This window comes from Trifolium pratense, linkage group LG6 (genome assembly GCF_020283565.1).
Source record: "Trifolium pratense cultivar HEN17-A07 linkage group LG6, ARS_RC_1.1, whole genome shotgun sequence".
NCBI lineage: Eukaryota > Viridiplantae > Streptophyta > Magnoliopsida > Fabales > Fabaceae > Trifolium > Trifolium pratense.
The window spans coordinates 8,852,810-8,877,773 of record NC_060064.1 but is presented as its reverse complement, the minus strand read 5'-3'; the positions used below and the strand labels follow the sequence as shown (position 1 = coordinate 8,877,773).

At 34.2% G+C, this 24,964-nt stretch overlaps 1 pseudogene; it reads right to left on the bottom strand.

The window, feature by feature from the left end:
- Window positions 1-24,964, bottom strand: part of LOC123891676 — a 44,311-nt pseudogene that overhangs the window by 2,952 nt on the left and 16,395 nt on the right.

Sequence of the window (24,964 nt, the reverse complement as noted above, 5' to 3'; positions counted from 1 at the left end):
ATAAAAAAAAAAAAGAACCGTAACATAAAAAGTGCATAAACATAATCAATCAATCATATGAAAAAATTGAAAAGTTGTCTCTAGAACCGTAACAATGCTGGCATATTTTTTCATATAGTGTTTTTTCCAATCCCTTATAAACACAATCAAAGTATAATAATAAACACAATCAATCATCATATGAAAAATTTTTGGAAAAAGTATTAAGAACCTGTATGAAAAAATCAATCAAAGTTCTATCATCGTATGAAAAAATCATCATATCAAATTGATCAAAAAAACACAATCAATCATCATATGAAAAAATTCTAGCATGAAAAATTCCAGACAGATCCGTATGAAAAAATTGATCAAAGTTGTAAGAAAGAACCTGATGATGGTAGTCCTGACGGCCGGAGAAAAGTCTTGGAAAATTCTGAAAAGTCTCAAGGGTTTGAGTGGGATTGTTGGAAAAGTATTTTACGTGTAATTTGAACAAAAAAGTCTATCAAAATCCATTCCATAAAAAAGTCATCAAAATCTATAGACTTTTGAATACCAATAGACATTTTAAAAAGTATGAGAAATCTCAATTGAATACCAACAGATTTTGTTGCCTTAAAAAAAATCATAATTGTCTTAATTGAATACCACAAGATTTGTTTAACTTTTATAAAAGTCTTGATTGAATAACACAAGACTTTTTAATCATAAAAAAGTCTTTTAAAATCCATTGAAATCTCAATTGAATACACCCCCCTTAAATTGAATTATATTAGTATTGTTGAACGGGTCATCTTTACTTGGACAAACATCATTGCCACTTCACTTTGATACTAGGTGGATCCCATTACCCAAAAAATAACCACGCATAGAAAAGTAGAAGGCACTTACCATAGAACTAGCAGCAACACTACGCAAGTCTCTTTTCAAACCACTCAGCTGGGTGTAAAAACCTCTCCAAGAAAAAGAAATGCATGACAGGCCTGCAAAAGACAATATGATCAAACTAAGTTGACTATGACTTCACGGTCCTTTAAAAGAGAGTGAATAGAGAGGATGATACATCAGAAGAATGTAAGACATGTTGGCCAAGCCCATATACCCCATACAAAATCCTAATGATTAATTATAATAACTCTTCACAGGAAATAAACCTGAATTTCTCGCAAACCTCTTGAAATGCTTTGCTCTTGTCCCTTTCCTATAAAAAACATCCCACTGTATTAGAAAATGAATGCTAATATATATATAAACAGTGTCAGTATTTTCAATTTGTTTTGCATTCTTTCTAAGGCAATGTTCAGTACTTAAAAGTGAGTTTTACATGAGGGTTTCCTAACAATTATCTCCTGACATTAATGATCCTGTTATAGTATATATATGGATAATGACAGCAGATCCACTAGGTTTCCCTTGGATAATGACAGATTTCTACAAGATTAGTATACTACTGGTTTTCTGACAAATATATAAAATTAGGAGATTCAATTATCTATCCTTCATATGATTCCCTTATAAATTTTCGTGGGGGAAGTCTTCTCACCTCTAAAGATTTTGTTTTGAAAAATACATCTAGTTGGGAGGAAAAATCAAAATAACTCCCATGTACTAGATGCTTTGTCGCATGCGATTTCTACATCAAATCAAGTCAACATCATTTCAAATTTTACTTGATTTCAAACACAACCTTAAATAATTGTGAATAAAATGCTATTTATTCCTTATATGAAGCGGCAAAAATAATACTATCAGAAAATAAAAAGTACCTAAAGTACTGCCGCCTCTCCAATTTCCATATAAACTAGTAAATTAGAATTAAAACACAATTCTCTCATTCTATTATGTTGATGACAATCTCTACCAATCAATTATCTATAGCATTAAAGATTAAATTAATAATATTGCAAAAATACAGATTGTATGCACTTGAATGAATGGAGTAATTTACTGAATAATATTCAAGGACAATACATAGTACAGATCTTAATCATGTTATATAAACCAATGTATATAAATAATATTATTGGTTTCCTAGAATTACACGAAATGAATTCTGTCTTAGTGATTGTAAATATGGAAATAAACAATGATGCACAAATACGATGAGTATCAATACAATATGTATCCGATACAGCTAACAAGTAATTTTGAAAAACATGGTTCATCTAGAACACACATATAAATACATAAAAAATCATAAAATAAAATAAATATATAATTGTAATTCTAAAAACTCAAACTAAGACACACTTTGGACATTATTAAATTAGTATTGCAAAGTTAATAGGTCTTTTCTTTTTCTCTATTCTTTTTGGATAAAAACTGAAAGAATATACCAAACAAGCAATATACTTATGATGAAATACGCAAGATATTTTTATGATACTCATGTTGATACAAATACTTAAACTTTATTTGCTTACTTTTGTCATATGCTCTCGACATTCAAAGAATGACCAATCCCCTACTCCATAGCGACCATGAGCACCACCATTTCTCATGCTGAAATTCAACAAGAATTGTTAGATATAGAACCATACATGTGCTTTCATTCAACAATTTAAGCTGTTGGGATATTTGGTTCCTGACATGGTATGAAAATCTCAATGACCATGAGTTCTAGAACTCGACATTATTGCATTCATTCTTTTAAGTAGAAGTTAACTTTGAGCACAAACTAAGGACAGTAAGTGCATTGTTCAGGCTTACAGCCCACAGAGATATTGCTTGACTGGGCAAATTAAGTATAAATTTATTCATGTGCCTTCACCCAACAGCTTAAGCTTTGGCAAGGACCAATCATTTTGAAGTTGAACAAAACAAATAATTTTGTAGTAAAATAGCTCTCTCTTTAACTGACCTCCCTAAAAGATATTCACCGAGAGGAAGAGTTCCATTAACCCACTCAAGAACACCCGCACTTGGAGTAAAAGGAACAACCTATATCATAGAAAAACTATTCTCAATCATTTTAATAATTCAAATATTTTCAGCCATTACTTTAAAACTAAAATACAGTACACAATCTCAGGCAAACAGCAAAGGTATTTTCCTCCTCCATGAAAAGTATTTAGAATTAGTAGTAGCACATTACATATAAAATTTTCAGATTTAGATGCTGGGAGTATACAAAAAAAAAAAAACTGATATATAACTCTTGCTTCCAGCCATCAGTAAAGAAAAAAATGTTTGTTTTTTGCTTACTATATAATTTTTCAGGAATAAAATTTCCCTTAACATACTAAGTATTCTGAAGTTTATCATAGACTATAAGGAAGCAACTTTTCTAGTCAGAGGAGAAAGGTAAAAGAAATATTTCTGTATTGACTGATATTTGATTTGAGAAACCAAGATACAGAGGTTATAAACTTCGATTAACCTGCACTCACAACAGTGCTAACCTACATGGAACGATAGCCAACTCTGAAGCAGTTACAAACAGTCTAGGCTGATGTGGTAGACTCCCTTAACTAACTTTTGTGCCTTGTGAAATATTTCTGTATTGACTGATATTTGATTTGAGAAACCAAGATACAGAGGTTATAAACTTCGATTAACCTGCACTCACAACAGTGCTAACCTACACGGAATGATAGCCAACTCTCTGAAGCAGTTACAAACAGTTTACGCTGATGTGGTAGACTCCCTTAACTAACTTTTGTGCCTTGTGAAGTACACTACAGCAAAGCCAAACTTGTGATGCAAGATTTGCAAGCTGTATTGACAGCTAAGCTAAAACTAGTATACTCACTTTCATTTTCCCTTATTTAAGGCACTACATGGAAGGAAATTCCCTAAAACTGTTTATTAATAGCTTCTTCTCTACAAGACAGTGTAACAACTTACCAACCAATCACCAACACTAGATGCAAAGAACAATAAAAAGCAGAAGATACCTTGTAGGTCCATACACCTAGCCTTCTTCTCCATGTATCTTGATGGTTCCTTAGGAATGTGTTAACTAAACCAAAGAATTGTTCCATTACCTACACAGAATTCAGAAGGTTAACCATCAAAGTAAACAACAAATCCAGGGGCATTAAGGAGTGCCAAATATTAGAAAACAGAATTACAAAATAAGTGGATGGTTTTGAGTTTTTGTTTGGCTTTGGAGCGGTTGTTTTGGTAATGGCTGTTGCAGGGATGTTGTTGTATTGGGGATTTTGGATTTTATGGTGGCGATGGAGTTTTGAGAAGGACAAATGTGTGTCTTTGCTTGTTTTTAGTTTTTAATGGTGTTACTGTTTTTATTTGTTGTGGCGATGTTGTTCTATTGCATTTTTACGCAGTTTTGTACTATATCTCTCCATTATGATGAACCTACATGCTATGCAAACTGGAAACCCAAGCATCCTATGGGGTTAATAAACCAAGATGATACCGGGTAAGTAAACCCAACCAATTTTGCTCATAACCATTAATCATGTTAAGATCCCATTAACCATTGAGTAGTTTCCATGGTGTGTCATAAACACTGAACTAAAAGGATGAGAAAACAACATTATTTGCTATGTCTAATCCATACTGAAAGATTTAACTTGGACTAATCATCATGTTAGTGAGCTAGATGGAAGGTGTCATTTTTCTAAAACAGGCCGACTCAAACCAGAAGGCAGAAGCTACAATAATATTTGATTGAAAATTAAAAATGATAGAAAAGTAGGTTTGAAAAACATATTTGCAATAAATGCTTGCTTGGGACGTTATTTTTACTAAAAGATGGAAATTTAACATAACTTCAGCAGCAGATGCCAAAAATGAATAGAAACCATGAGCTGTTAGAATTCATACAGCATCCTGTCGTAGGTCATCATTTCCAGATTTTGCAAGTTGCCGATATCTGCAGCCATCAGAACCCAAGCACTCAACCACTTTAGGAGCATTTATACCATTCATTATCCTGTATGTTAAACCAACACAAAGCAGATTTAAGAATAAATATTGAATGCTAGAAGAAAATTGTCTCTAATTTCTGTAAATGATCGAGACATACATAACAGAATCTGCTAATCCTTTGAAGTAAGGAAAAGTGCCTTCTTGGTATTGACAACTATGATCAATTGAAATGGTAGCTGTCACTACAGGTACCTGAAAGGCCAAAGGAAATGCCTTAGCACATAAATAGCTTTAAATAAGAAGATTTAGCAAACAAAGGTTTAGCAGACCTAATGTTGACAATATACAAATGCTTCTTTTAGAATTTATCACATGTTTATATCATTAGCTGTACAAAATCAGTGATTAAGAGTGGATTAACCAATCACATCAATTTAGCATTCATTGTATTTATTGTAATTACATTATTATAATTACAAGTGAAATGTGCTCTTTTTCAGACACAGAAATCACAATTTCTTCATGGGTATCAGTAGTGATATGATTATTAGGTTCAATGTGCAATTCCTATGACTGCCTTTACACTGTGCGTTTTCCCCCTCTCTCCGTACAGCTTCTAACCACCGGTCATAATTTACATATCTAGTCTTTGTCCATACCGTCACTGTTAACCAGTTCTTTGGCAACTTTTCTGGCAACTGGAATAACAATTATGGCTATTTTCTGGCGAACATCCGCTGGAAATCATAAAAAAATGTCACAAGTTTAGATGCTGATTGTGGAGAAGATTGTTTTTCTCAATTTGATCCTTCAAGATCTTGGATTCGAGACTAGGGTGCTTCAGATCATATTGCTGGTAATCTTTCTCTTTACTCAAACTTATCTCTTTCAAAAATTACTTAATTTATATCCCTTGCGATGGTTCAAAAGTTAAAGCTATTAGTGCTAGCCAAGTCTCCCCCCTTCCGTCATTAAATTCAGACTTCGTCTTTCTCACCCCAAGTAGGCCTTTGAATCTAATATTAATAAGTAAATTGACTCACACTCTTCACTGTTTAGTTACCCTTTTCACTTCAAAGGAGGAAATAGTCCCGCCTCCACTTTTCCCTAATGGAGTCTTGTCAATTCTATTTTTAACCCTCGACAATTCTATTTCGAAGCACCAACAATCAAACTTTAAGAGCATGGTACTCTTCCTTGAAACACTTATTTTAGGAACTTGGACTTCTTCCTTGAAACACTTATTATTGATGTCCTCGTGAGTCTACAGTACCTCGACCAGCTAGTGGAGTGGCCTACTTCAAAACTGGGATAGTGAGAAAGCAGGGTTCGTGATGGCTGCTGTTTGAATTATATATATTACTATATAATCCTTAGTAGTGGGAGATTACGGAATCATTAAATCATTGCCTCATCCTGAAAGTTTTGTCTTCATAAATAAATTTAGCAATTGACTTACAAGTTCTAGCACTGGGAGATTACGTAAATCCCTTCGTGGTGTCACTCTTTTATTGGTATCCTACATAAAGAACTCAATTAGAATGATTTCTAAAAGCTTCTTCAAAAAAAAGAATGATTTCTAAAAGAAATAATTTCAGTTTCTCTGCAAGCCACTAATAGAAGTTTTTCTACAGAAAAATTCATTGTCACATAAAAGAATGGTTATGAAATATAAAAAATGTGTCACCTCCTTCTTTGTTTCCATCTCAGCAAGTCTGATATAAATATCCACCATTTGCCTCATCTACATATAATCAGAGTTTAGTGATAATTGATTTATTATTTTTTTGAAACGGTCAATTTTAGTAATTAATTGTTAAGCTAGTATTTTTCTCGTTTGCCCGGATTTGAACCCAGACCTCCAAGATTATTAAAACTAAGAGAAGAAAATATATAGAAAAAGTGTTGTTACTTGCTGTATGATTGCTCCATGATAAGATGACAATTCATTTAGCAGGTTTTCTGCTGCATGCTTCTTGTCCATATCAACCACGAACGAACTTCTACTAAGCTGTTTATCCTTGATACGGTCACCATTTGCCTGGGCCAGAAGCTGAGTAAATATATAATGACTTTTTTTAATCATTTGATGAATAATATTAGACACAAATGTATAAAATGTATTCAGAAATTGAAAAGAGAAAGAAAATAAGTAAATATATGATTTCAAATTGGAAAATAAATATATAGTCCAATAAAATAAGGATTGGTTTACATTTCCCTTGATCATAGATGTATAGTCAATAGCCATTCAAAATAGTTGCTTGATGTTAGATAACTGGTACGTACTTGAAGTACCGTATGATATGGATGATCAATAGCCATTTTCTTCACAAGAGAAACCAAAGTAAACTGCATGATACATGTTCATGTTACATAACATAAAGGAAACAAAATATGCAAAACATTTGATGTGTGCAGAACAGGGAAAACCAGAACCTGGAAATTAAGAGGTCCCTGACCATCCTTTGAGCTACCCATCCTTGAAGCAATTTGGTATACTAATGGTATAAATTTGAAGGATTGAACCTACAAACAGATTCAAATTTAATTAGCATACGAAGGCCACCGATAAAGGCTTTGAAAAAAAGGGGATTGCCAATGCCTTATTCTACAAACCTCATCAATTGTGCTAAGCATGGTATTTACAACATGTTTTCGAGAAGAAAGACTGAACCACAAGGAAACAATTCGGAACACCTGAAAGCAAATAAACTTGATAAAGAAAACTATATTACCTTGCAACACATACAATGTTTAAATATAGTGTACATGCATGAATTTATCAGTTGTGAAAGAAACTAAGAGCAACTCCACACCACTCGCACATCATACTTGTCACCTATGACTAAACAATGTTTGTATCCCTCCAATGCAAGATTAAGAAAACTGTCCCGGTCATCCTGAGATGTTGAAAGACAGGGAAAATGGGACATATTATAAGTTGTGGGATTTAAAAAATAAATTCATCAGATCTTGTGATTTTGTTGCAGACAGAATTATAAAAAATCCTTCATAACAGCTGAAACAAAATATACCTGTAATTTCTGGTCTTCTTCCTTATCCATTGCTAGCTGCTTTTGTAGTTCTTGGATTTTCATGGTGTAGTCAGTTTTCTCCCCCTATGTTATGTACTACACGTGTTAGAGCATCAGATAATAGAAGCAAGAAAAGAAAAAAAGTTAGTAACTACCTTTGTTGAACTCCTAAACCTTTTAATGAGTGCTTCCAACTATACTGTCTGTAAAATCCATGATTATATCAAGCAACCGCAATTAATGTCACTTATAATTCCAATATCTTTTAATGGACCCCAGTCTTTTTATTTCATTCAGTGAATTTGGTACCTTATGCTTTCTTAAACGCATTGCTGATTGCCACTCATTAGAGTTAAGCCTTTCTTCATGGCTCCTAAAAAGGGCATCAGTATAGTGTGCTAGATGAAAATGAGTCTGACATCTCCTTTCCATGGCCTTCTTATCCGCAGTTTTCACATCCTCAGCAATAGAGACTGCAGGTTTCAAATACTGCTCCAAAATTGTTCTTGAGCTGCAAGTTTAGATAAAAACAGGAGAAGAACTTAAATAGTCAAGCATAAAAAACGGATTATATATGATTTGAAAATTAAACAGAATTAAGTTTGTCCAATAACTTGCTAGATCTGGTCTCTGCCAACCACTTCCCAATCAACCGATATATATCTGAAGTCTCTTCATTAGTTTTATTTTCTCTTGATATGTAGATTCCAAGGTTGATAGCCATCTCATTTAGACCTTGAGCACGAAATAGCTTTGCTTCTTCAATCTGCCACCCAGAAGCAAATCAAACAATAATACTAATGCCAATTCCTACCAGTAATACTACCGCTGAAATTTTTTAAGCAATGTCTCAGCAAGAGGCAAACAAGCACAGGTAAATGCCAATCTATAAGCAGGTTTCAAAATTACAAACAATGTTACTTAAATTTGTAGCATTTAACTGTATTATAATGGACAAGAGTGTATATATATATTGAGAATTCAATAGGGTTTTAAACAGAAACTTTATTGAACTGCACACAAATACACAAATCTGGTAGATGGACTTCTACTACCAAATTAGACACTGGTTGGAGGTGGCTAGAGCTTTACTTTTCTCAAGTAACGTACCAAATTATTTCTGGGGTGAAGCAGGTTTAACTGCTGCATATTTAATTATAACAGAATGCCCTCCAAAGTTCTAAATTTTCAAACTCCAATTCAAATTTTCAAAGAATATTTTCCTGTTGCTAGCATTTCAAATTATTTGACTTTAAAAATCTTTAGTTGCACAACTTTTGTTCATGAATATAAGAATATTGGCAAACTTGAACCCCATGCTATAAAAGGTGTTTTCATTGGGATATAAATATTTTAATCCAAATCACAAGAAAATGTTTATCACTATAAGATACATTTTTGCAAAATGAGTTGCAAACTCATCAAAATTGTAGTGGTAAGGTTTACAAAACAAATGGAGACTTAGCTTGTGATTTCAATCTACTTATTTATTTGAGGGCGCATTTGTCCTGACACGGTACTGGTGAGCCCAACACATTGGGTGCAAGGTTAGACTTGGGTGTTAATAAGACTTCACTTGAGATTTATAATTTGGCAAACTATTACTTCAATTAAATATAATTATTACTGAAATACATGAACTGAGGCCATGTAGCAGTTCAGAAAATTTTCATATGAATTATATGCATGTTTTTATTTCTGAATGCATTTTATCCATCCTATTTTAACAATCCAAGCAATGAAACCTAGTATCATCCCACTCCATTCTAACCATTTCCATCAATCCCAGCTTAACTTTGAATTAAAGTAATTAATAGCATTGTAATTTTTTTCTTAGGATTGATTCTAAAGAGTCTATATTTCATGAATTGTATTAGTGTATATAAGAATTACTGCTACAAGGTTTGTATAACATTTTTCGGGTCATGCTAACAAGTGTCCTAAGTGCACTAGTTAAGGAAGATAAAAGTAGAAGTTTTGTATTGGAAACAACAATTTTCAAACTGCTAAAAAGTTGAATACACCATTTCCTACAAAAAAATTCTATGTTTATTTCCTTAACCAAGGTCATAAGGGCACTCATTAGCATTTTCCTTTACTTAAAATTACTTGAAGGGGTTTTATTAAGACTCATTAGCATTTTCCTTTACTGTAAACGACAGTATACAGTTCATGGAACTGCCGAATTGGTAGCCACAACTTAAGTAAAACTAACTGCTTTCCATTTCAGTTCAACCTCCTATGTGCCTAAAGCTACAGCGTCAAAATGCATAATATGTCCTTTCCATCCATTTGAAGTAGTGTTGTGTTAAATATTACATTAAGGTAGGAAATGAAAAACAACACCGATGATAAGATTACAGGCATAATGTTAATTCACATCAAACCAGCTCTACAAGCACTTACAAAAGATTCATGTAATAAATTAACAAAAACTGACGATTTTACCTTTTGACCTCTCACGCAGATCCGATAGGAAATTTTCCACAAGTTCGATATTAACGCCTTTGGAATGTATCTGCAATAATACAAAATTATTAAACCATATGTACTGGTAGCAATATAGAAATGGTCCGAGAGTTGGGAAAATCAAGGCTGATAGCAAGGAATAAGTGCAGAAAAAATGGATACAGAAAAGTTAAAGACAAAAAGAGAAGCAGTGCTTTCTTTGGATCATGAAATCAATCACACCCAATAATTTCAAATGATGAATCCTCCACACCACTCCCCATTCCCATCACATCACCCTTTGTATTGTCCATTGTTTTATATCGAATGATGACTCCTCCATTCTGTTAGAGTCTGGAATAACAGTCACCACCACCCCGAGGCCCATAATCCCACCCAAAACGAGTTCACCTCCTCCTCAAAGTGTAAGTTTAGGAAAGTGGTCTAAATGAGAAAGAAATCCTCCTGTCATGTTCAGTGAGATTATCCCACTTCATGGGAACTTGGCATGCCTATTCAATACATTCTAATCTCCTAACCATTCCAATGTCTAATTTACTCACCACCACAATAATATAAACTTTCAATGTAGATATTCAGATAATAGAAGTTATGTATTCTAATGTGTTTAGAACAAAAGGATTACAAGGATTAAATAGAGGGAGGAGGCACAGAGCCATCCTCAGTCTAGGAAACTTAAAAGTAAATACAATAATTCCTCATAATCAAGAAAATTAAAAACAGAAATCAACTAACGAGATAAGATAATATAATTATGGAATCCCTCTTATTCTAGGAAACAAATAATGCAATGCTCGATAATCAGCATTTATGTGGCATATACATTCAAAAAATTATAAAATCAACAATTTTTTTTGTGAATTAAAATATTACCATGACAAGAGACCTTTGGTAAGAATCAAATGAATGTAAAGCTTTTTGGCCTCTTTCAGTCGAAAGAATTCCCTGTTAATCCAAACCAATGATGTAATTAATCATAACAGAAGCAAGGAATCATTTGCAATTAATTCATCACAAGTACAAAGCACAAGCAATATTAAAAATGTAATCTATTTTTAGAAGTAGTATGTATAGCATGTAAACTTTCTGTTTTAGACCAATCAATTACAACACTGAAGTATTTTATACAAATAAGGTACAAAATGTAAACAGTTTGCCAATAATCACAGATACAACCAACGTATGTTCGTCCTAGTGACAAAACATTTGATTCCCCTTAAGAAAATTCTTAGGATGGAAAATTAGACACTGGAATAGTCAATGTTTGCTTATGTGGCTCCCACCTATCACAATTATAATTTGTCCGGGTCTGATGCAGCTTACAAATACCAACGGTCTCAGACCAAAAACAAGCATGCCACCATATCAACGACTGTATCTCATTTAATTTTACGTTTTAAGTACAAAAATAGAATATAAATATCAATGAGTTTCTGCAAAGGCCAAATAAAAGTGAAATACACTTACACGAAGAGTTTGTGATGCCGTATCAACAACTTTAACTGAATCATCCATCAGATACTTCATAAGTAATTTCATAAGGACAACTAAAAGTTCTTCAGATATGCACACGCCTATGTTGTAACTGGTTTCCCCTGTACTGCAGTAATCAATTGATTTGCACGGATGGATACGAGTACTCTTGCCTGGAAGTTGGAAAACAACAGAGTGTGGATCCCCAGCACCAACCTGCAGCAGTGTAGCCTCAATAAAGGTTCTTTACAAGAAGGGATATAATCTATTTGATAAGCGCACGGTTTAACAAGATAATTTAATTGCTAAAAGTTATTTACACAATGATAATTTAATATACACTGTATTTATTATTTAATTATTTCTCCTCATCTAATAAATATCTGAAAATTAGAACTACAAAAGGTAGAAGATAATTTTCGACCAAAAAAGAGTGATGCAAGTCAGCAAACTACAATATAAATAATTGTCTGTCAAATCATAGCCACGAAAAAGGGAGTGAAATTTTAGTAGATCCTACGAAAATTTCTACCAGTAGTGAAGAATGTGTTAGACAACCCGCGATCATCATAAATTAATTATTGAGGAACCCAAATAGAATGTTACAAATGGTAACGGCTGGTGCCTCCTAGGGAAAGGATCCATGTTCAATCCCAGGTATAAAAATTTCTAGAGGACGGGCTGTACCCATTGAGCTATGGGATCCCCAGAGTTTCCCCACAACGTCCCATATGCCATTTTGTTGTGAGACTTATATATAAATAAAAAACGAAGAGAACAAAGCGCACAGAGAGTAAACATGTGAAATTGAAGTGTGACAAGTGAAAAGACGAGGAGAACATGAAGCTCTTGTTGATGCCTAGCTCTACCATACCCTGGAAATGAAATCTGAAACCAATTCTCTGGCACCACCTGCATCATCCGACCCACACATGTGAACAAGTGTCCAAACTGCATGCACAATTTCATGATCACCATGCCAATACTTGTCCTCCAAGTGACCTGCTCTCCCTCTTCTTTGAAAGGTTTCTTCAATCAGTAACTTCTTGTGCAATGCCTGGAGACTGAAGAAAAGTCGTATTCAAAAATCAAAATCACAAATCACGGAAACTTCAACACTACGTAACCAAATTGCAAGTTATAATGTAGTTCATCTAATATTAATTATGTAAATATGTGTCCTCCAATTCTCGCTCACTCTAAAAAAACTCATGCATACGGTATTATTTTCATGAAATTAAGACTTTAAATTTAGTTATATATTTAAATAACAGGAAGCAATATTGAGCTAGCATCATAGGTTTGTAGGTCATGTCTAACATGAAAAAGTGGTTCAAGTGATACATGGAGCACAAGTCATGAATAACATTATAACAAATACGAATTTTACAAAATTCACCGTTGGATTGAAAGTTTATAAATCGCATAGATCATCAATTTTTTTTTTAAGAAATTGAAAATCATTTGATATGTTATTGAGACCCATCAAATTAACGGTATTCAATAAAAACCGATAAACCATTAATCTTGATGAGTCTCAGTAGTATATCGTACGATTTTCAATTTCTTTAAAAAAAATTATGGATGACCTATATATGATATAAATTTTCAATCCAACGGTGGATTTTGTAAAATTCGTATTCGTTATAATATTATTCATGACTTGTGCATCATGCACCAATTGAACCACTCTTTCATGTTAGACAAAGCCTACAATGAAAGATAAAAAATATGAAAGACTGTTGAGAAAGGAAATCACCTTGACAAAAGTAACCGTGGTGGAAGGTAGCAAGACCTCTTTACAAACTGAAAATGAACAATGAAACAGATAACAAGTTAAAAGAGAATTACCAAACCACATGCTCAAGACTTTCTGAAAAATCCTTTTAATGTTTTAAAAATATTTGTTTAAGCTTGTAGAAAAAATAGGATGAATGCTGTTTATGATTTAATTCTTTTAATGTTTCTGCAGAGGTTACTTTATTTGAAGATGTGCCTTTCTTTGCAAGACCAGCTCCAACAGAGTCTACTCCGCAGGTTCTATCTATTCCATCATTTGAATTCGAAACATCTGTCATTACTCACAGACCTCCACAACCACATACTGGTCCCAATACGTACCCGGTACCGGTACTATCCCTCAAATGGAGTACCCATGCTTCATATATAAATATGTTCGAGTTCTACATACCATTCCTACTGATTCTAATGATTCAGTTAAAGAGACCAACACTTATGAGCGTAATCGTGTTCGAATTTCAGGTGATTCAGATTCTGTTCCAATTCCTTCTCATGCTGCAGTTTCACCTAGTCCTACTGTTGATTTACCTATTGCTCTTCATAAAGGTAAACGGTCTACCTAGTCCTTCTGATGAAATGACTGCATTGGAGTCCACTGTTGTCGGTGGGTTTTTGCTATTAAAGAAGGCCCTGATGGACAGGCTAGACGAATGACACTTATCTGTGATAATCAGGCTGCACTGCACATTGCCTCAAACCCAGTTTTTCATGAGGACCAAACAAATTGAGATAGACTGTCATTTCGTCAGAGAGAAGATCGAATCAGGCGACATTGTCACAAGCATTGTCAAATCTAATCATCAATTGGCAGATGTCTTTACAAAATTACTGCGAGGTCCTTGAATCAACTACATATGTGACAAGCTTGGTGCATTTGACTTAAATGCTCCAGCTTGAGGGGGAGTGTTGATATTTAATAAATATTGTAAATATACTCTAGAATATCCTAGATTATTCTTAGCATAGCATGTTCAATAGCACATACTCCTTTTGTAATCAATGCTCTTAATAATAGAATGTCCTCTTGTACTCTTTATATTTTTCCCTTTCAACAGGACCCTTACAAGTTCATCAATATGCAAGTAGATTATAATTCTTTACCTTCAATATGTGGTCACGAATAGAGTAAGTGTGGCATAATTCTTCATGAAACTTCCGTATCTCATCAAACATTTTTAATTCGGGAAATGGCTCTAACTCCTGCAAAAATATTTTTTATGCATACATAAATTATAATAAGATCAGATCCGTGAAACTTGAAACAAAAGAGAAAGTTGAATAGAAGAAACTCACTTTGAAGTAGATGGATCAGACTCCAAAGTAAACGTACGGAGCAGAGGTAAACCTTTTGATATAAAACTATCAAGTGATTCTATCCTTTCAGAAGGAATGCAACATGCCACTAACTTTGAAACAAGAAACTGAACAAAAGACGAAGTTGTAAATAATGGAATAAAAAAATCAAATGAAGTGAAAACATTGTAAAATTGAAATAATATAAACCTGGAGCTGTTCCCCAAGCATGCTAGTGATATCAGATGATAAATGCTCCTTACAAGATTTCAACAACGCAGAAAGTATACGACAACATTGGACTTGTAAAGCAGGACATCCAATCAACGGTCCAATCAAGTTGAAAAGATAACTGCATTCACTCAAAATTTAAGAACAGTAAATGAGAAATAAATAGATCAAAACTTCAAACTTATCAACTTCAACATTCAAATTTATCAATGACCCTGGAAAGGTTGGCAAATAACATATATACATAAATAAGGGCATACATTTAGGGTTACGGTGAAAACAACCAATCAGCAACAAGGAAAATCTGAAGGAGAAAATTAACGGTAAAAAGCTAAAACCTAGTTCAGATATTAATTGCACAAATAGGATCTTATCCCCATCAAACTTGTTAACTAGTTAATCATTTAGATCTTATTCTACTACAATAAATCTGGTAAGATAGTGGATCCCACGAAAGTCTATAGGAAGAGTCCAATAAGGGGGTTGAACCCAACAAGTTTATACTCATAAGCAAAATCCTACTAAAAAGCTTAACTGTAATGAGGAGGGAAACGTGTAGAAGGAGATGGAGAAAGTTAATTATAGAAATTAAAAATTATAAATATGATAGTACTATAGCAGGGTACAAATACGGATGGTCTGTTTTTGTCAATTGTTTTATTTTTCTCTGTAATTCAGCTCTGATATCAACAATACAATCTACCTTTGACAAATCAAATTCTTTCCTATTAAATTGATCTTGTTCAAAGTATATTTGGGGGAGGTAATCCCTAGTGCATCCACACTAAGATGACATTGCAATGCATTGACACTCAAAAAATTTCATGTTTCCACAAATGTCCACTCTTCAAAACCTGGAAGCTTTGCTGTGCAGTCAGTACCAATTGGTGAGATCGCAAGACTTGATACTGAAAGGGCATGAGAGGGAACAAGAGAAAGTGAGAAAATATTTGAGAACGGGAAAGAAAAGTAAGAATTCTGCCTGGATTGAAACCTGACTAAATGAGCAATTGATTATAGAGGGTAATTTTTTTTACCATACAAGGATTTTATAACCTGCAAACAAGATCTGACTCCCCCCTAAGCAACAAAACCAAGTGGTTGCTCCATATAGATTTCCTCTCGTAAAAAGGCTGTTATCTTATGGCAGCCATAAACAAGAACACGCAAACATATGCCTGTTAAGCAATTGAAGAGAAGGTAATATTTCAATCTAGATCAAGAATTTGAGTGTAACTAGTAACTATTAGTTGAGCTTTCAAATGAGCACCTGCCACCAATGCCAACTTTTATAACAATGACCCGCTAATAGCTAACAGTAGAGTTTCCATGAGAAAGTAGAACAAGGGTCCATGAAGGATTGGACTCCAAAGCAGCCATTGTTTGTTGTCGTCAAGTATAGATAAGGTTGTCTAGATAGTCTTAGGAATACCGACAAAGGGATAGAAAAAACAACTAGGAGAAAGATTATGAGCGACAAGTGAAACCAAACACTTGAGGGAAAAAAACATACTAGGGGTCCTTCAAAAATAGCAAAGTAAGGAATCTTATTACCCAATGTTCAGGATGGCATATGTAAAAGAATTTTAAGAGAGATTCATTAGAGATGTAGAGAGGCGAGACAATTGCGAGAGAGAGTCGTTGGACAATATGACAGGCTGAGGGAAATGTGCGAAAGAAGCACGGAAACAAGCACAAAAATATGCAAAGTTTTTCTAGTGTGTTTTAAAGCTGAAATCCCTCAAAAACCTCCACAAAAAAGCTATACTCCCTCTGGTTAATCTCAAATATAAGCAAAAAACATTGTCACACCTTTTGGTCTAAAATATAAGCATCGGTTAACTATCTTTTTATCATATTTAATGCTATTATTCCCCAATGAGTGCTAGGAACACTCTTTTCAACACTCACTCTAATTGGTTGAAATCAATGTCGGCGCCTCCCTCACTTTGGAAATAGGTCCCACTTATGTTTTACTACCCGAAAGCAGCTGCAACATTTGCTACACTGAAACGTGACGCAACTGAGGGGCTATACAGTCACCCTGTGCTACTCTGAAACAGCATGCTATTCATTACACTGATTAAAGGCAATTGTATAAGAGAAAGTCTGGAACAAACATAATTTGGCACGTCATAGACTGTTCAACAAACGCAAGACAATTGAATTGAATACCATCACTCAAGAATGAACATATTTCTAGTTACAATATCTTTCATATATGACATACATGATCTGTCCATAAAACTTACTTGGATGTGCTTAAAACAGCAACTCTCTGACCAAGAACACCAATAAGCACTTCAATTCCAGACAATCGGTGGCACTTATGTCTGTAATGAGACGCTGCTGTAATTTTATAATGAATTTCTACCAAAAACTGCCAGTTAGAAAACAATTGAATTCATTATAATCACCAAGGCAAGAATATAAGAAAATGGGGAAAGGATATCAAAATGGTGTTGTCAAGTCTGGGAAAAGGATATCAAAATGGTATTATCAAGTCGTATGAAATAAAAAGTACCATGAAAACTCTATCAGGGCGAAAAATGTTGATCTTATCAACAACAGCAGCAGTTGTGTGACTACCATCCCTACATCTCAATAAATATTACATATCAAGATACAGATAGTGATAGGATTAAATATAAACAGTAAGTTAGAGAAGATAACTCACGAGTCCAGAAATCCATCAACAACTGTTTGAATTACACTTGACACTGCATCCATGGAAAAGAAAGGGACCACAGGGTCGGAAGAACAAGAGCACAAAGATAAAATACAGCTGACTATCGAGACCTAAATGTACACATGAAGAACAATATATGTTAAAACTTGCAACAAAAATATCTCCTCAAACAAATCCAGTAATTAATGATAAAGAATACTATTATTACAACGGATGCTATTTAATTATAAGCTGAAAAACTTTACATTAATTTCAAACAAATATGATTAAAATGGATCCACCTCAAAAGATATTGGGAATAAAAATGTTTAATAGATATCAGCACCCACACTCAAAGCCAATGCATATGAAAACAACCAAGTAAAAATGCACTGAGGTTTGAGAAACTGTCATTACAAATATGCTTTCAGCAGAAATTAACAAAAAGTTATTAATAGATATAATTATTAGAGATCCTACGGTGTCTAGTGATATGGACAAAATAGTGGTTATAACTTATAAGTGGGGCTATCCTGTCTCCCTGAGCTAGTTTTTAAGATTGAGTTAAGCCCAAGCTCAAACTCTAAGAACCTATTATCAAGATACTCGCACATATTCATTCCCTGCGGCATAGGGGAGGGCTTTTAATTGTGGGACAGGCCTTCGACACCATGAGTTAGCTTTTGGGATGGATTTAGGCCCAAAACAAAAATCCAAGAGTGGAAATTATTTCTCAATATTTTGAAGTAGGAACATTCTCCTGAAAATAATTTGATCTAAAATCTAAACATTATCTAAACTATATTTTCAAGTTTCTATCAATAAGATAATTTTCCTATAAAAAGTTACAATAAACATACGACTGTTATCGGTAAATATTATTTTCTGTAAAACAAAAAAACCCTAAAGAGCAGAGCAGCAGACCAAATGTCTCTTTATGAATTCGTCTCGTTCTTTCACAGTAATCTGACCAAGTTCAAGAATAGAACTCTGAAGCACACGAGTTCCCCCCTCCGATCCTGGTTTCTTACTACAATGCAAAGCCATAGAAATTGAAAATATCGAAGCGAAGTGGGGTTTTATAAGAACTGTCATAGGTTGGCAAGTGACCTGCAAAAGGGAACTTTGTTAGAGAAAACAACATACAGACACTGCACTTAAGAATCTATGATCCATGTATGCAGTAAAAGAGATGCCAAAGTTTTGATCATTCAACCAATGGCAATCCTAAAAGCATAAGGGCATCTAATTGATATAATTTCTATTTCGTACAGAATGAAATTTAGAAGCTTCCATATTATATATTAACATAAAATATCATATCAGTTATGGATCCTGCTCACACCTTGGCAACCCAATTAAGATCAGAACTATTTTGATGAAGAAGCAGAGCAGGAAGAAGCCATGGACAACAGTACTGAAGGAAATTTCCAGGTTCTGCATCTGGTATAAAAAGATGCCTTGTCTGTAGAGCAACAAATCAATAATTAATGCTGAGGAAATTTTTCATCAGAATACATCAAATTAAAGCTGTTACCAAATAAAAAACATCACCACAGAAAATGTTTTAGATCACGACATTGATTCATGAACAAAAAAGTACCTCAGGGTATGCATAATGAGGTCTTGAAAAAAATATGCTTGCTAGGATATGAAATGTAGTGGAACACAAACAAACTGTTGATATTAAATAATTATTGTAAATATACTCTAGAATATCCTAGATTATTCTTAGCATAGCATATTCCATAGCGCATATTCCTTTTGTAATCAATGCTCTTAATTGTAGAATCGGCTATATAATAGAATGTCCACGATGCTCTTTGACACCATTCAACACAAACAAATTGGCATTTCCATAGGTTCCTATTGCATGACTATATAATAGAATATCCTACTTTAAGGCCGGTTATCTAATTCAGGTATGAGTTCGGAACAGTATTCTAAACCTTAATAAAGGTACTTAAAGAGTAAATTGTGCTTTTATGTTCCTCGGCATGACTGAATAATTTCTGGATATCTTGGTTATGTTCTCCAACTTTGGAACAAGACAACTTTAAAGCCAACCAAATGCTAAATTAAAACCAATTACAAAAAGACTTGATCCATCCACACTCTCTGCTAGTATAACAATTAACAATAAATTTGAGGTAAAGAGAAAACTAACAGAAGGTGGCAACAAAATAACATTAGGTTTTAGCTAAGTCGTAGAATATAGACCTATCTCAACCCCAGAAGTAAATTTGAGTTGTGAGGATTGCCTAAGCCTTGTAAAGACTACTTTATCCACAATAGTTAATGTGGGATTTCAGACACACCCCCTCACAGCCAGCAGAATGAAGGTGCTGGAGGTTGCAACAAAGGAAGCCAAAGGTGGCTGGCTGTAAGGGAAGTGGCTAGGGTTTTGAACAGTAAGATATGACCAGTAGCCTATATACCTACTAATGACCAACTCATATGAAATCTCAAGTTCTTAGGTGAAAGCTCGTTTAAGTTTTACTACATATCCATCTTTCCAACATGCTAAATTATTTCTGATAATTTTGAAAGTAAAAAACCATTTTCAACATTTCTGAAAATATTTCCTCCACTCCCAACCTGCATCAGAACACGCGATCTCTTCTTCTCTTCTCTAACTGCATCCTTCTTCCACAAAACCCTCCTTCACAAGATCTCCAACCAGATCAGCAGCCACCCACAAGATCTCCAACCAGATCGGAAGCCCTCCTTCACAAGATCAGCAACACATCTTCCATCTCCTTCGTCGAGAACAAGTTCTGAACACATCGTCACATGCAGCTACCATCTCCACCAATTGCCACTCTGCAAAGACATGGTCCATGTCAGCATGACCACACTTCAGCCCTTTGATGGTAGCAAGACATTTCTCTCTTTCCAACTTCAGCCCTACACTCGCAGACATGCAAATGGCCTCTGATGTAAACCGAAGACATTTCTGGTCGCCCTCACCCTCGCAAAGTGTGTCTCACCACTCGGTAGTAGCAAGACATTTCTCTCTTTCCAACTGCAGTCACAAACTCGCATCCACACAAATAGCCTCTATTGTACACCAAAGACATTTCTGGTCGCCCTCTCCCTCTCTTTCCCTAATCGCTGATTTGAAAACGGTGTTTAGAAAATATTAAACATATTTTCTAATTTTAAACATTTAGAAATAAGACAATTTTCAACTCTTCAATTTGGAAGCGTAATTTTTTTATCAAATTACAAATGGAATTTAAAATATCACTCGCAGCTTGTTGATGTCCTATATTTAAGGATCACATGCTCAAGACTAGCAGGCTTTTTATTAGAGCAGTACTAGAACCAAAATTAAGCTATTACCTTGCAGTAGATCTCACTCAATACTTAGTAACATGTATAAGGAACTAATTACCTTAACAAGTGCAGCCAAGCTTACACTGCAAGCTACCCAACAAAATAGAAGTGATCCCAAAATTTCCTCTAAATACTGCAAAAAAAGATAATTGAAATCAAAAGAAACCATTTAGTATTCGTAACCTATTTGAAGCTTCAATACATAATGTGTTAGGAACCCAAAACTCAATGGATAAAATAAGAAAAAAAAACAACTAACAATGGAATGTATTATTTATGAAAAAGGGGAAATTACAGTAGAATATACTCCTACTGCCCAGAGCTAAGCTCCTCTTAGAGAATGGATGATTCTCTCTCTAAGCCAAACCAAATGGTTTCTAACAGAAAATATCTGAATGCCTCCCCCGCCTCTCTTTCCTCCTCTTATAACAAACTTGGCTACAACTACACCCTTTGCCACATCATCTAATTCCCTCTCTTTTTTTATATTTTCCAGTGTCACTATTTTGGCCCACTATTCTCAATTGGGTTCCTATCATAATGAAATTATTTTTGTAAGTACCAACGTAAGGTCTAGAATGTTGTTGAAGTTCAAAAGCATGAAATCAAGTTATTGTCCAAGATCATAATAGAGCAAATAAGCATCTACCAATAAAATTTTCTATAATAAAAATAATGGGTTCTTCTATAAAAATAAATTACAATTAAATTTGCATCTAACTATAAATACTTCTTTTCTGAAAAGGCAAAACTCAAAATTTTTATCAAGGTTAAACATTTTTCAATCTAATGTCACAAAAGTACATTTGGTAGTACCAAACTACAGAAATAGGATAGACAATTACAATCAAATAGACATTGCACAAGGTCAAAATTAAAACAAAGACATAAAAAACAATCACCTTCATTCTAGTCGTATACTGAAGCTCCTTAGCAAGATTGTCAAGTACAGCGCAGACCAATTCCCTAAAACACGTTACGGAAGATAAGACACTAAAGAAAAGGTTTTTAAAATGACGCGGAAATATTCTGTACCTTTGACAAGGATCAATGGCAGAAACCACGCATATCATAAAAACAGCCTGAAAAAAGGCATCAAGAATCAGAAAGGAAACAAATGGCACTGCTAAATAAAAAGGAAAACTTGACTATTTTGTATCATGCACTAGAATAACACTAGACAGAGGCATAGAATGGATCAAAGCACTTTAAAAAGTAAACAGAAAATAGAAATGTCACATCAATAAGATTACCTCTAACTCCACCTTCTCACTATGTAATGCAACATGCATCAGAGTAATTAAAACTGTTTCCATTATAGGTTGAGGCTGAGGACCAGCTGCAAGCACCTCCTTCGCATTGATAGTTTTTCCTTTGGAATAGACCACCAGAGGAACGCCAAAATTTGAACAGGGAAAACAACCAAAGCCAAAAGATGATCGTGGATATCCTTATATGAAAATTTTCTCATAGGGGGAATGGGGAACTAATTGATGGTTCACTGAGTGACCACCATAACCTACGAACAGCTGGTGATATGGATTCAACTGTGGGAAAGAGGAAAACCTATGATTCCACTGATTAGGATTAATTACGTTGATTAGGATTTATTCTGTTAGTATTTATTTTTAATAAGTTAGTTCAGTATTGTTAGGATAAGATTTAGAGTTAAAACAAATTATTCTATTAAATAGGATTATTATCTTTTAAATTTAAATGAATAGTAAATAGGATAAGTTAGTAATTAACCTAGTTTAATTATGATTTCTATTGTAAGCCTATTTAAAGACATTCAGATTTGGAATAAGAATCAATCAATTATTATAAAAAATTATCAAAAATAAAATTGTGAATTCAAGACGAGATTCTGTCGAGGATGGGCCCGCTTTTGTCTTCATCATAGGTCAAAAGAAAGGTTCCCCGCGTCTAAGACTCTATTAACCGATCCAAGACTAAGGGACCATAACAATATGGTATCACGGGCCAACATGGCTGACGTGGATTTAGCATCAATAATGAAGGTAGATAGCTAACCAGGCAGACTGGATAAGTAGATAGCTAACCTCTCCATCAATGTTCAAGGAGCCAATAAAGGTCCAAGAAAAGACAATCCAGGAGATGCAAGAAATAGCAGTAGCAATAACAATGCACAGGCAGACAAAACAGCTCACAGATGGAAGAACCCAGAATGGTGCGATTCAGACCGCTCGCCAACTGCAAGCAACCAGAACTGGAAGAACACTGAGGATAAACATTGAAACTTCAGCAACCAGAGAATCTACGAGTTGCTTTGAATATACCTCGAGTATTTGAACGCAAACTTAAGGGCACACAAGGACTGCTTTCGAAAAGGGATAATGAGGCTTATCCGGAATTTGAGCTTGAGGACAAGCTCAAGGTCGATAGGGGAAGTGATGATATGGATCCAACTGCGGGAAAGAGGAAAACCTATGATTCCGCTGATTAGGATTAGTTACGTTGATTACGATTTATTATGTTAATTATTTTTAATAACTTAGTTCAGTATTGTTAGGATAAGATTTAGAGTTAAAACAAATTATTCTATTAAATAGGATTATTATCTTTTAAATTTAAATGAATAGTAAATATAGGATACGTTAGTTATTATTAACCTAGTTTAATTAGGATTTCTACCGTAAGCCTATTTAAAGGCATTCAGATTTGGAATAAATAAGAATCAATTATTATCAAAAATAAACTTGTGACTTCGAGAACGAGCCCGTTTTTGTCTTCATCATAGGTCGAAAGAAAGGTTCTCCCGCGTCTAAGACCGTGTTAACCGATCCAAGAACAAGGGACCATAACAGATGGTTTTATAGTTCTGAATTCAAAGAATTTAGAGAAGCAAAGAAGAAAAAATCTGAATATTTTTCATTCTGAATCTGAAGAGAAAATGAGATATTTATACAAATAATTGACAGTTGTAACTGGAACTGCCTAAAGTAAATACAGCTGGAACTAATAAAGCACTGCCTGAGGAAGTTACAGCTTGGCTAATAGAGATAGAGCTGGCACTAAATCCAAAGCAGTTAGATGACTGTGCTAAGCTAAAAGGCCCAGATACTATAATACATTAGTATTCTTAAAACATGGAAGTGCAAATGAATATTTACTGTTGTTAACGGAACACAAAAAAAAGTTACAACCTAAAACTGCAAAACCGTCATCAATTAAGGTGTAATCGTAAAATAATAAACGTGAGCATCAATCAAGTTGTGAAAAACCCATTTCAATGGAAACATTGCTTTGAGATCTTTTGAAGTGAAACTAACCATAAGTCCTGAAAAAGCTCTTCATGGCCATCCCATGTTTGGAAAAGAACACCAATCCTCCTTGCAAATGATAAACGAACCCGATAATCCATATCATTGAGCATCAAAAGTAATCTGTCTATGATTGTGTTGTTTTCGTCTATCATTGTCTGTTAAAACAGAAAAAACACTGTATAAGGTATTAAATCAGTGCTGTTAGTTTTTTGTTGCCGACAATTGCAATAGTAATATTATGATTAGGTAGTTCCAACTGAAATTGTAATTTTGCATAGGTTTGGGTAGGTTTAACTGAATCTTGATATACCGTAATAATAACTGAAATCAGACAGCAAAAATCATTTTCACCAGAAACATCAAAACTCTCATTTATCTCACGGTACCTAAAAAAACATAAAAATCGGGCCGAGAAAATTATAAAAATCACCTGACAAAATTGAGGGTGGAGTGAAATAAGATTAAAGATGCAATCAATAAGCTTCACCCGTCCAAACCAATCAAGATCAATTTTTGAAAGTTTAAGTTTCCTAGTGACTCAAAGCACT